Raw genomic sequence first — 13610 nt, 5'->3', positions numbered from 1 at the left:
AGTCGCGGTCGCCCTTCTCGCTGTGCTTTTAGGCGTCGGGAGCGGGGAGCTAGGATGGCGAGGCCCCACAGACGTGTTTTTTTCCATTCACCTGTTAACATGTTGGGCACTGTCATCGTAGACTTATATTTGCTAGGTCTCAGGGTGCAACTGTGGTGGATTGGTGTCTTTTTTCATTTTCCAAAAGAGGGAATTGAAATTCAGGCAGTTAGGATAGTTTGTTTTGATTTTATTATTGCAAGACTCTACAGATAGCTGTTAAGGGGAAATGTAGAAGTGATTTAAAAAAAAACCCAAAAAGCAAGGGAGGATACCGTTATATGAACTTGAAAAAAAAGACAAAAGGGACTGAAATGGGTTATGTTAACATATTTAGACAATAGTTGGAAATATTAATACAAAATAAAATTTAGAGATTGGTAGTGACATGTCACATTGCAAATCATTTTCATGATGTTACTCTATTCATGTTAAGCTATAGGTAAGCCCTTGAGTGCAGTGAATATTGGGATTTTTCAGGCTCCACGCCTAAAACATTGGTCACGAGATGAATAGTAAGTGGATGACCAGAAAATAAGCTGTTTTGAGATTAAATTTGGGCTACCATTTTTGAGTAGGAGACAGTTAATCACTGTTTAATGAAAATATGGTCACACGTCAGCAGTGTTCTATTCTGTAAACTTGCTGTGGCTAATGTTGTAGGAAGGTGGAATGGCTGAGGGCAAAAGCTTGAGTTCTAGAGCCAGACTTGCCCTGCGCCTTGCTAGTTGCTTAACCTCAGGCAGGTTATTGCCGTTTGCTAGCTGATAAAGTTATCAAAGGCGGCTCTGTACAGTAGTTACATCAGCTGTAAAATAGCATTAACTTCATAGATGGTTGTGAAGATTAAAACAAAAGGATGAGATTATGCTTAACTGAATTTTTGTTAGCCAGAGGGTGTAAGTGTTTACTTAAAACCGACCTGCCCACCTGGGCAGGAAGCCTTGGTCCTGAAACTGATTTTGAAAGTTCCAGGTTGTCTTACAGTACTAGTGTATCTCTAGTGGCTTCATAGATAGTAAAATCAGAAGAAAGCAATACTAAAATAAGAAAAGCAGCAGACGTCGGTATAATAGATCATTAAAAGGTGAAATTTTTTGGCTTTTCCGAGTAACAAGATAACAGTAAATACTTTTTGAAATAATAGTTAAATCATACGGTTTCTGGATCCCTTGGACCTCACTAAACCTCCAAGTCAAAAACTAGCACTTCAAAGATTAAAAGCACAACACACAAATATAGAAACCATAAAGTTTAGAAAGAATCTTTGATGTAATGTGAACTGTCCTTTGCAGATAACAGATTTTCAATAGCCAACACCTGGAGTAGGTTCCTGCTTTGAGAACCTATATATCTATAATTAACTTACAGGATTTTTATTTGTTTTTTCTCTTAAGTGACTTCTGAAACTTTTAGAGAACCTATATATCTATAATTAACTTACAGGATTTTTGTTTTTTCTCTTAAGTGACTTCTGAAACTTTTGTTGAACCCAAATAAGTAGTTCCTATATACCTTTCCTGTGAGATTATTACACCTGTTAGGCATTCCAAGGGTCATTGTGGTTTTGCTATGTTGGACATAATTTTTTTAAAACATATTTTATTGATTTTTTACAGAGAGGAAGGGAGAGGGATAGAGAGTTAGAAACATCAATGAGAGAGAAACATCGATTCAACTGCCTCCTGCACACTCCCTACTGGGGATGTGCCTGCAACCAAGGTACATGCCCTTGACTGGAATCGAACCTGGGACCCTTTAGTCCACAGACTGACGCTCTGTCCACTTAGCCAAACCAATTAGGGCTGGACATAATTTTTATTAAAATTGATTTTTAAAATGTTTGGATCTGTCTGTATACCTATGATTCTTCCTGTATAATCAGTTCACTATAGACTATAAACATATTAAGTATATGTATAGTCAGTAGAATCTGTCTATACACTTATTGCCCAAATATATACCAGTATCAGAACAAAAGGGCCAGAAATTAAATTGTTTAAGCTGAACACTTAATAGTTACTAACTATGTAAAAGATATATTGGGCTCTAGTAGACTGTAGAGGTAAGGGTTCCATTTCTGGACTTTAAGGAGCAATGTAGTAGGGAATATAATACATGTAAATAAATAACATGATGCAATGCATTTTTTTAAAATGCCAATTTAAAAAGCAGGTAACGCTGTAACAATAGTATATGTGAGAAAGTGAGTGCTTTTCTCTCTGGAACCATTAGAGGTATCAAGAAGAGGCAACATTTCAGCTTGAAGAATAAGTAGTATTTTAAAAGTTAGCCATATAAACAATAGGCATTTAAAGAGAATAAATCATGTTTTAGTTTTTAATTTTTTGCCAGACACCCAGCTTTGATAGTAGGCATTGTCATCATGAATGCTTGTTTATATTTGTTCAGTGTAACATAAGCCAGAAAGATTCTAAGAATTTTATAATGTTAACTTATTTTATCCTCACGAAAATCCTGAGTGAAGTGATAACTTGTACAGATGAAAAAAAAAAAAAAAGGGCAGGGAAAGGTCAGTTCACTTGTGTAGGTGAAATAGCTAAAAAGGATACAATTGGAATTTGAACCTGGGCATCTGAACTGCAGAGCCCATACTTTTAATCACAATGACCTGCTGCCTTGCTTATGGTTGAGATGACTTACTGTTATTTGAGATATGAAGGTTGGGATAGAACCAGTGGATCATCTATAATAATGTGATAACTTTTTTTAAGTGAATGTAAAAAAAAAAAAAGACAGAGGGTCCAGTTTAAGAAATTACATTGACAGGCAAGAGGGGAAAAAAAGCATCAACTTTCATAAATGGATTTTTTTGTGTGTTTTATGTTCATATGTAGATTTGAGAAGTTTATATAACAAATATTTAAAAAATCAACTATGTTGCCTATATTTCTTTCCTTTTTATTTATTTTTAAATCCAATCGGTACTTACCAATTGATTAAAACATTACCCTTTTATACTTTCTTTCACATACATTATCTTGCATGATTCACAGAACAACTTTGTCAGAAAGTAAAACAGGCAACATACTCTTTTGAAAGAAGAGATTAAGTTACTTACTCAGGGTCACACAACTAAATCAACATGACTGATTCTTCCATTCCAAGATCAATATTCTTTCCATTATATATCCTGACTCTCATGCATTTCACCACTGAGCTAGTCAACGTCTCAGAATTCAATGTCTTGCTGATTTCTAAATTCAGTAGTTATTTCTCCATCCTCTGTGACTCATCAATATTCATTACCATTGATTATTTCCTTATAAAATATCTGCCCCAAACTTTTCTTATAAGGATTGCTTTCATTTTAGAAGACAGAGTAAGAAAACATAACTGTATTTTCTCACCCAGAGGTAATCATTATACCTATTTACCTTATTTTCTCCCTCTGTGTGTATCTTTAATATAATTGAGATAATGTTATATTCATAATTTTTTTCTACTTCATGGAAATTTAAGGACAACAAATCACAGGTAACCACAAATAGTTATATCATTCCTTTATTCTTATCTACAGGACTGCCACATTCCATAGGCAGGAATTTCACTCCCTGGAGTCCCTCAGTGCAGAGCTTGAAAGAGTACATGAGTTGGCCCTTCCCAGAAATAAGCAGGTATTAGGTTAACAGTGTATGTCCTCCAGTTTGCTTTCTTTATTTTTCCTTTTTAATTTTCAAACATGTTTAGACTTAAAGAAAAGTTTCAAAAATAATACAAAGAACTAACAGTTCTCCTTTGCTTTTTTCTGAAGATTCATCAAATGGTAATATTTTACCACATTTGCTTTATCATTATACACGTACACACTTACATAGTACATTGTGTACAATTACATATATGTAATTGTATGCATGTGTGCACATATGTGTGCACATATAAATATACATAGATCTGTGTGTGTGTGTCTAATATGTTTGATGTTTCCTCATGCTTAAATCCAGATTAAATTTTGACAAATACCACAGCAGTGATTCTGTGTCCTTAAGACATTATCTCAGGAGATTCATGATATCTCCTTCCAAAATTAACTGAAGAACTTAATTTTGATTACTTGTCTAATAACGTGGTGTCTGCTAGGTTCTGTACTGTTAAGTTACTATTTTCCCTTTGTAGTTAATTAGATATCTTTTGGGGAGATATCCTGTTTCTCATCAAACTTTTTCTCCCTCATTTAATATCCATTGATAACTCTTGCCTGATAATTATTGTTATGGTAGTTGCCAAATGGTGATATTCTAATTCCATTATTCCATCTAAATTTATTAGTTGACTTTCTAATATGAGTCTACTTTATTCCATTTATTTTTACCTTTTAAAAAATAAAGATTCAGTAGTTCTCACTTTATCTTAATGCCTTAGTTTATTCTTATTCCTTATTTTGATGCTGAAATTGTCCCAGATTTAGCCAGTGGTTGTCCCGTCAAGCTGGCTCCTGTGTCCTATGGATATACATCCTACATTTTTTGTGTACTTACCTACTTTCTAGGCTTACCTTATAAATTTCCATCCACAGTCTTAGAATCAACATTTCTTCACAGAACCTGGTTCTTTTAAGTAGAGAAGGGTACTTAAAAACCAAAATCTTGGCATCAGATGTGTTAATTGCTGCTGATGTTGCTTTGGTTCTAGACTCTCTCAGTGGTCAGAGCTAGGAAATAACGTGAATATATTTACATGTACACACATACACACACACACACACCCCTACACCTATATATTGATGGTAAAAGCCCCACATCCATCCTGAAATTGCCAATTACAATCTAACAACACAATTTTTATTCTAGTCTCCTACTTTTTTATAACTCACTTTTTTTTTTGTCAGTGAAAATTCTGGGCCCCATTTTCCAGCATATATTGCTTATTTGCTTACTTCTAGAATACACATTAAGTACTTCAAGAATTGCTAACTGATACCATTGCAAAAAAACAACTTACTAACTGGAGTTCAACATTTAATATTAGATATGTTTGTTTGTTTTAAGTGTGCTAAATATAAAATGGCTCAAAAAATAAGACTATGCAAAAAGGTATAATCAGAGAAGCGTCTTTCATTCCCTAGCCCTTCTATTTCATTTTCATCCCCTCCATATTTTCCACCTTGTTCCTCCTCACCCCTTTTAAATAATCAACCTAATTACAGTCTTGTTTAGTCTTTGTGTTTCTTTTGCTCATGAGAAATGTATACTTTCTATTTGCATTTGGCTTTGTTCACTTAGCAGTATACCCAGAAAATCACTTTATGGGATTTCAGGAATCTCTTCCTCATTTTTTTCCACTGAATATGTCAATCAATACAATTACAAACAAAGCTGTATGTGAATTTATTTACTATTGTTTGTGTATTTTCAAGCTAAATTCTATGAAGTAGGCTTGGTGACTCAAAAAGTAAATGGATGTGTAATTTTGTTAGATATTGCCAAATTCCCAAAAAGGTTGCACCAATTTGCCTTCACTGGCAATATATGGGAGTGCTTGTTTTCTCACTCTCTTGGAACAGGATGTATTTTCATGCTTTCTTTTTTCCAATGTGTTACATAAGAAATGGTATCTTTGTAGTTTTAATTTGCATTTTTCTAATTTTGGTTGAGGCAGGTCTTGCAAATATATTTTCACTCAGTTTGCCAATTGTCCTTTATAGTTTTCTGATAGTTAGGATGTCCCCCATACATTTTTTGATAGCTCAATTGATGTTGCTTTCTTTTCAGATTTAACTCATTGGAATTAAAAATTATTCAAAGTGTGTATACATTTTGGGACACTCTGTATATATTTTTTAAGATTTTATGTAGTTACTGTCCTTTATTCCTTCTGAATTTTGAGTCATCTACACTAATAAAAGACAAACATGCAAATTGACTGTACTTTCGCTATGCCTTAAGCCACGCCCACCAGCCAATCAGAGCGACTATATGCAAATTAACCCAACCAAGATGGCGGCCGGCAGCCATGGAGCTGGAGCGAGCAGGAGGCTTGGTTGCCCCAATGATGGAGGAAGCCAACTTCCCGCCTGCCGAGGCCAGCCAATTATAGAAGGTAAATAAATCCCAGAATAAAAAAAAAAAGAAAAAAAGGAGAGGCTGGGAGCTTCAGTTGCTGGCTGGCTTGGCCAGCCTGAAAACCCTCAGCCCCTCATCCAGACTGGCCAGGCACCCCAGTGGGGACCCCCACCCTGAAGGGGGTGTGACCACCTGCAAACACCCATCAGCCCCTCCCCAGGCTGGTCAGGCACCCCAGTGGGACCTCCACCCTGATCCGAGACACCCTTCAGGGCAAACCAGCCAGCCCCCACCCGTGCACCAGGCATCTATCCTATATAATAAAAGGGTAATATGCAAATTGACCCTAACAGCAGAGCGACTGGGAATCACTGGTCACTGTGACACACACTGACCGCCAGGGGGCAGATGCTCAATGCAGGAGCTGCCCCCTGGTGGTCAGTGTGCTCCCACAGTGGGAGCTCTGCTCAGCCACAAGCCAGGCTGATGGCTGCCAGTACAGTGGTGGTGGTGGGAGCCTCTCCCGCCTCCTCAGCACTGCTAAGGATGTCCGACTGCAGCTTAGGCCTGCTCCCCGCTGGCAAGTGGACATACCCCGAGGACTCATGGGCTGCCAGAGGGATGTCTGATTGCCAGCTTAGGCCCAATATCCTGGGGAGCGGGCCTAAGCCAGCAGGTAGTCATCCCCTGAGGGGTCCCAGACTGCGAGAGGGCACAGGCCGGGCTGAGGGACCCCACTGCCCTGAGTGCACAAATTTTTGTGTACTGGGCCTCTAGTAAGTTATAAAGCCTATCATTATACTCAGGGGTTATAAGCAAATTCAGGTGGGATTATTTATTTAATCATTTGAATGATTCTGAGCCTTACAAGTTGCATTATTCTTTGGGAGATTTGGGTCCAAAAGAGGGGGGGTTTAAAACCCCTGATTCAAAAGTAGCAGCAGAGAAGCAGAGATCATAAGTAGAATGTGGCAGTTGAGAAAATGAACTGTTTTTGGCAGTTTTAGGACTCTTTGGGGACCAAAGTTGGAATTGAGGATCCTTCCAAATCCATGAAAGACGCATGCTTTGATTTTGGAACTTTTGGTTGTTATTGAGTGAGGATGAATCAGAAATAGAAAAAATATTCATAGGGACTTAAGCCCAATTTTGAAGATTTCAGTTTGTGATTAGATTAAGATAATTCTCTACTCTAGCAGACTACGAAGCAAAAAATAAGATTTCTCAAAGGAAAATAATATATAGAGAGTTGTCTCTAAAAATTTTTATACAGCATTCAATAAAAATAAACTTAGCTTACAAAAAAAAAAGATAGTGAATGTCCAGATATTAAGAGAGAAACAAACAAATAAACAAAAAAACATTAAGCAGGCAATAGAAATAGAATCTTTAAGATCCAAATTCAGGTTATTAGAGTTGCACTTTATATAAATGGGATTAAAATGTTCAAGGAAGTAAGAGAGAAGATAGATTATCTCCCATTTTGGAATACATTATTCACATGTTAGAATTTTATGTCACATGTATTTCTTTAATTTTTTTTAACTTACCTCCTTTTGTCTTTTCAGTCTGAATAGTTACTTCTAAACTGTCTTTCATTTTCCTCATTCTCTAAATGTATATATTTTAGGAAAGATTGACATTCCAATTTGAGAATAGTGCTGCAATGTGGAGTTTGAAGTCATATTTGAAGGGGCTACAGCATCTTGGTTTCAAGAACTCTTAAAACCTTAAGTTGCTGAAATTTGTTCAGGATAAAATTCCATATTGAAGAGTAAGGTCTGGAAATAATTTTCAAATTGACTAAGGTGGGAACGAAATAGAAGTGAAGGAAATAAAAACTTCCAGATAATTATGGGAATGGAAAAAAAACCCAACTGATCTCAGAAAAATTTTAGGCCATATGAAGACTTCACATAAGCAGCAGAAAAATGATCTCTCTAGAGCTGTGAGGCTGGAAAAACTATCACAATTCAACATTTATTTCCAAAAATTAAGGGGAAATTATTTCATATGTTCTCACATATGTTCTCAATAGGTTCTGTGACTGTAAGCAAAACAATTTATAACAAAACCAATTTTACCATAATCTCGTCAACATTGTAACAAAAGAGCATTTAACAAAATGAAGTTATTTGAGGACCTGCTGCCTTTAGCAACAGAAAATGATTGCAGTCAAATCCCATAAAAAGTAATTATAGGCAAAAAGTTATCATACTTGTAAACACTGAAAGCATGCTGGAGATGTGCTCACAAAACATCTGACAACTGTACCCTAATATTTAAGTTAAAGCAAACAAAATAATTAATGATGTATGAATGAATAAGTAAATTACAGATATGAAAACTCAGAAATGTAATATTAATCAGAAAATAATTAGAATAAAAGCTTCATAAATGATTTCATAAATGAAGACTAGAAGACAAGCACAACAGATAAATCCTTATGAGAAATGGTAAAGAGAAACTTAAAAATCAAAAAAAAATGAAGAGGTGAAAAAGAAAGTGCATTTGGGAAAATTCAGCAAAAATTCAAAGAAAGTAGTAGAACTTCCCGTAGAAGAAAGGCAAAGCAATGCAACAGAACAAATTTAAATAGAAAATAATTTGATGACAATAAAAAAGTGGATGTCGCCCAGCTGACTTGGCTCAGTAGTGGAGCATCAATCTGTGAACTAGGAGATAACAGTTCCATTCCCCGTTAGGGCACATGCCCGGTTGTGGGCTCAATATCCAGTGTGGGGCTTGCAGGAGGCAGCTGATCAATGATTCTCTCTCATCATTGATGCTTCTGTCTCTCCCTTTCCTTTCCCTTCCTCTCTGAAATCAATAAAAATATATTGGGGGGGGGGGAGTGGATGTCAATAGGTTAGCTCATTTCTTGATGGGAGGATAAGTTTCTGTATTATTGTTTCTGTTTTTGCTATGAATTTTAAGGCATGGCGATTTGAAGAATGAAAAGTTGGTGATGTAATAGCAGGTTTGATGAAAAATGAGAAGGAATGAAATAATTCTTTTTAGAAAAGTGAACATACTAGGGAATAGTAATAGGATTGTTAAGCAGTCGAGTGTTGATTTTAAATTTATGGTTGTAAATTCAAAGTGAAAAGTCAGCATGGCTGTTTTTCTCCAGTATCATTCTGTGGTTGTGGATCAAGGTCAAGACAAACATTTATTTGAGGTTTTCTCACGGAAGTATTAAAAAAGGAGAATAGTAAAGGGAGTTAAGAAGGATATTGCAAGTGAGGAATTACAATTCTGGATTATGGGATATAAATTCACCAGAGACAAAACATGAAGAAAAGGAGAAATAGCAAAAAAGTGGTAGAGTTGATGGGTTGGACATCTCAGTAAGGACCAGGGATTGCCAGAATGAGCATATTAGTTAGAGGGGTCCAAGCACAGAAGATTGTTTAGGAAATGGAGAAAAATGAAATAGAGATTTTCGTCAATGATTGTAAATGAACAGATTAAAAGTACAAGTATGACACTTGAGTTGGTGAAATGGGGTAGAAGAACAGATCATTAGAAATGAGGCAGTGAATGACTGGGAGTCTAAACCGCTACATGGCTCATCCATGTTGGTAGAGTACTAAAAATAGTATTAGAAGTTGGGTAGGAAGGAAAACAGTCAGTGATGATTTTGCTAAAACCATCAGTGAATGGGAGATTATTAGATTCAGATAATGGTAAAGCTTGATGACTTGAACGTCTTTTTTTAGGTCGCTTCCTCCTCCTAATTTAAAAATATTATGCTAATATTTTGTTTATAAGGCTCCAGTGGCCCGACCCCCTGTTTACCCAAATAAGAACTGTCCTCTTACTTAGGTACAGTGTGGTTACAGTATGCCACTGCAGCTGCTTTACCTTTACCTTACCATCTTGTTTTCTGTGCCTCAGCCAAAAGATGCCTTATTGTTTCATGTCCAGTATCTTTAGGCATACTGTTTCTCTGGTGACATTCTTTTTTTTCCTATCTATTCCACCAGTCTATGTATATTATGTTCATACTTCCAAGATTTTACTGTTTTATTTTCCTGAAGAGTTTTCATTAATGCCTTAGTGTATATGGCATTTTATTCCTTTATATGCCTTCCACTTCTCTTTTGACACTTTGAGTTATAGTTATTTGCATATGTGTCTTTCCCTTCCTCCTGGACACTAAGAACCTTGAACGTAAGAATTGTGTCTGCCTGGCCAGCATGGCTAGTGATTGAGCATCAACCTATGAACCAGGAGGTCACGGTTCGATTCACAATCAGGGCATATGCCCAGATTGTAGGCTTCATCCCCAGTTGGGGGTGTGCAGGAGGCAGGCAGCCAATTGATTCTCTCTCATTATTGATGTTTCTACCTCTCTCTCCCTCTCCCTTCCTCTCTGAAATCAATATATATATATACATACATACACACATACATATATATGTATGTCCATCGCCGGGGCAACCAAGCCTCCTGCTTGTTCCATATATATATACATATATATGTATGTGTGTGAGTATGTGTGTGTGTATACACACACACACACACACACTAGAGGCCCGGTGCACAAAAATTTGTGCACTCGGGAGGGTCGCTCAGCCTAGCCTGTGCCCTCTCGAAGTCTGGGACCCCTCGGGGGAGGGCCACCTGCTGGCTTAGGCCCGCTCCCCGGGGCATTGGGCCTAAGCTGGCAGTCAGACATCCCTCTGGCAGCCCGGGAGCCCTCAGGGGATGTGCACTTGCAAGCGGAGAGCAGGCCTAGCTGCATTCGGACATCCTTAGTGCTGCTGAGGAGGCAGGAGAGGCTCCCACCCCCACCTCTGTACGGGCAGCCACCAGCCTGGCTTGTGGCTGAGCAGAGCTCCCCCTGTGGGGGTACACTGACAACCAGGGGGCAGCTCCTGCATTGAGCGTCTGCCCCCTGGCGGTCAGTGTGTGTCATAGTGACCAGTGATTCCCAGTCGCTCTGCTGTTAAGGTCAATTTGCATATTACCCTTTTATTATATAGGATAGAGGCCTGGTGCATGGGTGGGGGCCGGCTGGTTTGCCCTGGAGGGGGTCCCGGATCAGGGGGGGGGTCCTGCTGAGGTGCCTGGCCAGCCTGGCTGAGGGGCTTAGGGCCGTTTTCAGGCTGGCCACGGCCCCCAGCCACCCAAGCTCCCAGTGGAGGCTAGCTGGAAGCAGGTATCTGGGATTTATTTAGCTTCTATAATTGAAACTTAGTTGCCTTTTGCAGAGGCCACAGCAGCCAGAGCAGGCGGGAAGCTTGGCTTCCTCCATCGCCGGGGCAACCAAGCCTCCTGCTTGTTCCAGCTCCGTGGTTGCCGGCCGCCATCTTGGTTGGGTTAATTTGCATATAGTCACTCTGATTGGCTGGTGGGCGTGGCTTGGGCGTAGCAAACGTATGGTCAATTAGCATCTTTGTCTTTTATTAGTGTAGATACACACACACACACTAGAGGCCCAATGCACGAATTCGTGCACCAGTGAAGTCCCTTGGCCTGGCCTGCAGGATGGGGCTGAAACCAGCTCTCCAACATCCCCCGAAGGGTCCCGGATAATGAGAGGGCGCAGGCCAGGCTGAGGGACCTTACTGGTGCATGATTTGGGGCTGGGGAGGGATGTGGGAGGTTGGCCAGCCAGGGAGGGACTGCGAGAGGGTTCCAGGGTATGTCTGGTCCTAGCTCAGTCCTGCTCGGCTGGACCCCAGCAGCAAGCTAACCTACCGGTTGGAGCGTCTGCCCCCTGGTGGTCAGTGCACATCATAGGGACTGGTCAACCAGTTGACTGTCTCCTGGTGGTCAGTGCAATTCATAGCAAGTAGTTGAGTGGCCTTAGCATATCATTAGCATGTTATGCTTTGATTGGTTGAATAGATGACTGGATGACCAGATACTTAGCATATTAGGCTTTATTATATAGGATATGTATGTATATGCACCTATACATACATATCCTGTATAATAAATATATGCATATCCTATATACATATATGCATATACATACATATATACATATAAAAGAATTGTCTTATTAATCAACCTAGCATACTTCATTTTTATATAATACAGCTGTTCAATTGAAAATGAGTTCTGCATCTTTTTGTTTTCTAGAGGTTTTTTGTTTCTGTTTTTGCATTTTGATATTTCAACCAAATAAAATAATAAGTTTTTGTTTGTTCCTGGGAGAACAATAAGGATTCAACTCTTTCTCATTTTAAAGTCAACTATGTCGACTTTTATAATGCTTGTTTTAGCTTAAATCTTATGTTATTGATTGATTACATAACATACTTTAATGAATTCAGCCTGTTGGTGTGGTCACAGTTTATTCATATAATAACAGTATTAAAATATAACTTTATGGATGGGGTCCCTAAATTAGATCATTAGGAACAACAAAAAGTGTTGCTTTTATAATCTTAGTTTTAAAGTTTAAGAAGGAGAATGACATGAGAGCATTTTCATCCAACTAGTGGGTTAATATAATTCCAAAACAAAATCCCAGACCCACCTACCTATTCCTTTGCTAAAAGTCCATTTTCATGGCTTTTTATAAGAGTGAAGGAACTAATGTGATGGAATGCATGGATGGGGAAGTGGCAAAGAAGGTTTAGTAATCAATATTGTTTCCCAGAAGTTTTGTATATTTCCTATACATCGAATTATATATATAATTACACATACTTGTAGTGTACATAAATATATGTAAGGTATCCGTGTATCTCTATATAAGATGAATATGCACATTATATATATTTGTGTGTATATATGTACCTATGTATGATTTATATATGGTATATGGATGTACCGTAGCTACTTCAATAAAAATTTGAAACCAGGAAAATAAAATTAATATTGGTTAGGTATGCTTATGTTTGGAAAAAACTATTTAAAAAAAGGTGAGGGAATATTAAACACAAAACTCAAGTGGTTTCCCTTAAGCAAAGAGAATGATTAGGGCTGGTGATGGGCAAAAGGCACAAAAGGTGGAGATAGACTTTTAAAAGCTGACACTTTTATTTTCTAATGTTTGTTTCAAACTAAACATATATATATTTTTTAATATTAATCTTTAGGTGTGATATAGTTCACAGTTAAACAAAGTTGACTTTGAGGAGAGTCTCTGAATTTTAGCCTTTAAAGAAGTGATGCTTGCTCATCTTAGTATTTCTTGCGTATATGCATAGTAGAAGCATCAGTTTATAGACAGTTTTTGTGTGATAAATACTTGGGTTTTAGATTAAATTTTACTTGTGTGTCTTTTCCATCATAGTTAATTTATTTTAATTTAATGCTTTAGAGTAACAACAAAGTGATAAATTGTAGAAAATCATCCTATATAATAAAGAGGTAATATGCAAATTGACCATCACTCCAACACACAAGATGGCCGCCCCCATGTGGACACAAGATGGCCAGCAGGGGAGAGCAGTTGGGAGCGACCAGTCTACAGGGGAGGGGAGTTGGGGGGGACCAGGCCTGCAGGGGAGGGCAGTTGGGGGTGACCAGGCCAGCAGGGGAGAGCAGTTAGGGGCAACCAGGCTGGCAGGGGAGGGCAGTTAG

The sequence above is a fragment of the Myotis brandtii genome, unplaced genomic scaffold (assembly GCF_000412655.1).
Source record: "Myotis brandtii unplaced genomic scaffold, ASM41265v1 scaffold343, whole genome shotgun sequence".
Classification (NCBI taxonomy): domain Eukaryota; kingdom Metazoa; phylum Chordata; class Mammalia; order Chiroptera; family Vespertilionidae; genus Myotis; species Myotis brandtii.
This window is presented reverse-complemented; position numbering follows the sequence as displayed.